This window comes from Varanus komodoensis, unplaced genomic scaffold (genome assembly GCF_004798865.1).
Source record: "Varanus komodoensis strain SLA01 unplaced genomic scaffold, ASM479886v1 scaffold60, whole genome shotgun sequence".
NCBI classification, from domain to species: Eukaryota; Metazoa; Chordata; class Lepidosauria; order Squamata; family Varanidae; genus Varanus; species Varanus komodoensis.
In genome coordinates, this window is record NW_025336223.1 from 3,981,847 (window position 1) to 3,987,530 (window position 5,684).

A 5,684-nucleotide genomic window follows, 5' to 3' on the forward strand; every position below is an offset into this window, starting at 1 on the left:
TGAGTAGTTCCACTCATGCACGAACAAGCTCAAAAGGCTGGTCCTTACGGGGAACCCCAAGAAGGGACAATGGCACATTCGCGTCTCTGTCTTTTCCGAAAGGTTCTGTGGAGGCTGCGTCACTCTCGGGCTGGAGCCCCTCCATTTGGCCAAGATGAGTGCACAGAGCCCCCCCCCTTGTACCACTGGAGACCCCCCCCCCTTGCTCCTCCTTCTCTCACTTGGCCTGTTCTTCAGGGATCTCAAGCTGGAGAACCTGCTGGTTGATCGCCATGGCTATGTGAAGATAATGGACTTTAGGCTTTACAAGGTAGGTAATGGCCGCGGAAGGGCTCCCCACAGCCCCCAGCCTGGCTGCACAGCCCAGGCACTGCCTGCCTCTAGGGGGTGGCCTGTGGGCCCTCCCAGCCCATAACCTCCTGCACAGTTCCTTCCAGGGATCGGCTATGGGGACACGTGGCACGCTGCAAACCACGGCCCCGGAGACATCCACGGAAAGCCATACACGCACTCGGTGGACTCCTGGAGCTTCGGGGTCGTCCTCTACCAGCTGCTCATGGGAAGGGTGAGTCCAGCACAGGTGGCCCCACTGAGGCAGCAACAAAGCCCGAGGGAGCTCGGTTGGAGGAGCCGTTTTGTGGCGCGGCAACGCTTGCGTCTACTGGGACCCGAGGGGAGCCCAGGGAGTCGCCTCCCCTTCCTGCCCATGCCTGGCCCAGGCTCTCATGCAGGGGACTTGGAGGCCCTGTGCCCGATGCCCAGGGCTGAGCGCTGCTTTGCCTGCTCCTCAATTTCATCACGCCTTTCTTGGAGAGACACTTGCCCTGATGAACAGCATCCTGACTGCCGAGGTCAGATACCCACCCACCCTGTCCCAGTAGGCGCTTTCCATCATGTCTCAGGTGAGAAGTCTTTTGTCCTTCTTGCTGATTCTTTTCTGGTGCCTGCTCCAAGTGGCCCTGGGGCCCCCAGCAGGCAATGCAGCCCCTGAAGCACACCTGGAGGGGTCCTGCAGCCCCTAATGGGGAGTCACAGAGGTTAGCTGAATTTTGGGAAAACATCCAGCAGGTATGGCAGAGGAGGCCTGTCTTCCCTCTCCCTTTGCCTGATGCGAAGGGCTCTCTGAGTAAACAAAGTGCTGGAAGCAGGTGAGAAGGGATGGAATCGAGGTGCTGCTAGCTACCGAAAACATCTGGGACTCCAAAGGAAATGCACAAAACTGCATTCACCAATTCACACATGGTGTAAAGTCCATGTGTGAGTCTGTGTGTCTGTGTCCTTAAAGACTCCTGCCTCCTTCTGTGAAAAGTGATGCATGGAGGGGAAAAGCAAGTAACCTCCTTTTGCAAAGCATGGTGCTGTGCTTAGGAGATGCTTTGCTCTTCCCTGTCACACTGCATCATTTACCTTACCTTTTGTTGGAGCCTGTGGCGCTAAGAGTATGTTGGTGCTGGGAATGACGTCTTCTGGCTGCACAAATGCAAGAGAACGCAGCTGTCATGGAACTGCTTTGCACCAGGCTGGCACGGGGCAAGGCCAGGCATGCAGTGGAACGGCCCTTCTCTGGGGCCAAAGGAAAGGGCTGCCGCCTCACCCACTGGGGCGCCACTGGCTGCAGTGCTTCACATGGCTTTCAGGGCCCAAGGGGAGAGGCAGGAGGTAAGCTGTGACTTTTCCTTGCTGGGCCCTTCTGCGAAAGCAGGGCCACCTGCCCGATCCTTCCCTCCTACTCAGATACTGAAAATGCACAACTCCATTCGCCCTCTCCATCTGGATACCGTGTGTTCACGTGCACAATCCCCGTTCACTTCAATGGGTTTGTTTACATAGAAGTACACTAGAAATGTTGTCTTAATTTGGTAGTTCTGAAGTTCTCATAGAATCATAGAATTGGAAGGGGCCATGAAGGCCTCAACCATGTCCCTTGGAAGTACTTCCTGACATCCAACCTGAAGCCAGGTTCCTTGAGCTTTGCTTCTTTGGAATATGTCCTGCCCTCCACTGCAGGGAAGAACAGGTCACCACCCTCCTCCACATGGCATCCCCTCACATACCTAGAAGTTGCTAAAAGATCCCCTCGGAGTCTCTTCAGGCTGAAAAGACCCAGTTCCCTCAATCTCTCTTCATACATCATCCCTCCCAACTTGACTATCATTCTTTGTGGCTCCGTGCTGAACTGATGCTGCCCTAGGTATGTCTCTCCTATAATGTGGAGCTTCACCTTCAGCCTGCTCTCGACCAGAACCCCAAGATCCCTGTCACAAGTGCTGCTCTCCAGCCACGTGTCCCCCACGTGGTACCTGTGACACCAATTCCTGTATCCCAAGTTCAAGGCCTTGTACTCTATACATTGAATGCCATCCTGTTGTCCCCCGTCCACTTGCATAGTCTGTCCAGACCCTTAGATTTGGAGTACCTGTTCCTCAGTTGTGGCCACCACCCCCATTTTAATGTCATCTGTGAATTTAATCAGCAGAAGATGTGGAGAGTAACACAACCTCTCCAAGCTTCTCCTTTCTTTGCCCATTTTGCCCCCTGCCCTTTCTGAGGTTGCTTTTCCACCCTCAAGGGCAGCCAGCATGGTTCGTCCTTTACTGGCCATGAGGGGGGAGGGAGGATTGATCTCCAACTCCTTCCGCTGAGGCTGGAGTGCCTGATACTCACTGTCCTAAAGCCTATAATATGCGAACCATAGATTTTTACCCTAAGTTGTTTTTCTGCCTCTTTCAATGCCCCCAGCTCCTGGGTAAATCAAGGGGATAATGGGACTGATATCTGCTGACAGAAATCCACAGAGTGACCAAAGCGCTAGTTAGGCCAACTGAAAACTCCTTGAGGGGCTCTCAAGGATCCCTCCATTTGTATCAGCATCCAAAGATAGACCATTTTAATTGGGCTGCTACTTCCTGTGGAAGGCAGCAGTTACTGCCAGCTAAGTCTTACGGGGAAGTGATTACCCCGTAACGGTGCGGCAGAAATAAGCACTTCCTCTCCAAGATCATCAGACCCGTCCAGAATCCCAGATCATAGTCCCGTGACTGTAATCTGGCTGAGATGCCACAGAAGATATGGCCTGAGTATCCTTTAGAGCTTGCCCAGCAGTATCACATCATTCAATATAGGGAGGGATAAGAAGTTGTCCCACTGCCAATCTTGCTCAGGCACCAACTTCTGGGGTTCTAGCAGACATTGCCACACATCCTGAAGCATGTATTTGGAAGTCTAAGTACCAGAATCTTCTGGTTTTTTTCTTTTTAGCTGAAATTTTGTACTAGTAAGCCACTCTGTCTTTTTCCCACAGCCATTCAGGCAGCTCTAGGAATACTTTAGACAAACAGCAAACAAACGTAGAAATTTATGTGGTGTAGACTAGGGGGCCTACAAGCTGTACTCTGTTCCTTGCAGTGAATGTGTACACATGTAATTTGATTATTTTCCTTGTCCCTTTTTAAAATGACAAAACTGTTAGTGTTTGTACTGATGTCTGTGAGAGTGGCAGGTCCTTTGAGCAAATGGGACACTGCTCATTCAGGTTCAGCTGGTGCTAGCCCTCTGCTTCCTTACTTGCCACTGTCAGTCGAGAAGATGTCTTGAGCCACCAACCTCCACCAAGCCTCAGCCTTACCTTTGTAGAACTGGCAAAGGGAAATTATTTCCCAGAAAACCTACAGGCCGCACCTACTGTGTTTCCCCTTAAAGATACAGGAAAGCTCTCAGTGGGAATAAGTACTAATCTTTACACATAAAGCAAGAATGGAGGGCAGGAAAGATGGACAAGCCTGGATTTTCATGGAATGCATTGGCCAGTTAGCGATTCAGGGTATTGGGGCCTTCATCCTCTGGCCAGAGAACTAGCATGGTGGTGAATTAGGGTTCCCCAAGGCCTCTGCTGGTTTTGCTTCCTGCATGAAGAGCAACTCCTTCTCGCTTGACTACAAATCCTATGTGTGCCTATGTACATAGGTTGCTGGTGAACATATGCAGAAGGGGGCTGTTGCACTCATATAAAGCCAATGTGTGAAGAGAATGCAGGGCTGGATGGATCCTTCGCCTGATTCGGTGGTGCTTGTCTTACGTTGTCATGGTCTTCTGCTGTAAGTACATGGTAAGGTGAGCGGGGAGAGAAATGTGTGGTTTATTTGTTCAGTGAAGTTCAGGGTGCATGAGAACCTTTTAACTTATGGTATAGGGGGCAACCCTTTGAGAGAAATACTTTGCTGAGGTAGCTTAAAAAGTGTGGGTGTGTATATATACTTAATGACCTTTTAAAATGGATGAACTAGCTTTTGCCATACAGGATCTCTGAAGCATGCTGGGAAATGTAGTCCCTCATGTTTCAGAGGCCTAAGGACATGGGAGACCATAAGGGAATGGCACAGTGCTCCATTCACCAAGAAATCCTGGATTTGTGGGAGTATTCTACTGAGATGGTGCATGAAAATCATTTTGAACACTTTAAACTTCCTGTATGAGTGCAAAGCAGTAGTTTTACTTCTAGTCTTCCACCTCACAGCCTGATTGGATCAAGAGAGCCAAGAAAATGAAAAGGAACTCAACTGCATGCCACAATAAACTGTGACACTCCTCACTGTGGGAGCAACTCTCCTACTTTTCCCCCATGCCTGAATGTTATTCATGTGGGAAAAAACAGGCATGTGGTCTAGCCAAGGTAGTTTAAGATTTATTTTAGGGACTAATGTAAAGTGATTGTAAGGCTCTCACAAAAAACATTAACGTTTTTTTAAAGTCAAGTCACAGTAATATTTTTACACAGTAAAAAAGTGTAGAAATTGAATAAAATAAGGCATTGAAGTTCACATAGCCAGTTCACACACCCACTGGCTTTCAACCAGAGGAAAACGTGGGCTGAGCTGCGATTCTAGAGAATGCATAAACTTGACAAATAAATGAACACCGTAGCTCAGCTTGTGTTTCTGATCAAAGAGAAAATTCAAGCAGCAGTAATCACATAATACCTTTCTTAGCAGCAACATAATGAGCTACGTTTTGCATTTCACAGAGCTCTTTTTCAGGCTGGCAATGAAATAATGAGTGGAGCAAAGATGTTGGCTTGGCACAGAGAAGGGCTGACTGCAATCTGTGACAGCCAGTCCTAAGATTGTGATTCAGAGAGAGAGAAAGAGAGACTAATTCAATGAATTTATGCTCCGAAAATGAATTTCAGGTTGCCCAGAGGCATATTAGCACTAAAGAGCAATGGAGAGTATTCTTTTGAAAATATAAAAGCCAGCATTTACTTGCAGTTGCCGTAGCACTAATCAGTAACATGAGTAAAGAGCAGAAGAAAAACATAAGAAAGCCAGAGATCATATCTAATGCATAATCTATAATTACATTTCTTACGTGAACTGCCCTGAGAACTTTACTAGAGGGGTGCATTTAATTAATTAAATAATTAAATTTAATAGAAATCAAATTGGGTGATTGCTTTCCGATCTGATAAAAAAAAATCCCAACATTAGGTGGTAGATCTTTCTCTAGTTCTAGGATTCCTCTCTGGACAGTTAGATTGTCTGCTTTGATCAAAGGCAGTTTCATAATAGAGAGATATCTTGCCTACTTCCCCCAGTTGTTTGATACTATCAGATCCTTTCTAGCTTTCTCAAAATCTGAATAGCATAGAATCAAACTAGCTTCTGGGTATTCTGTGCAGCACCAGCACA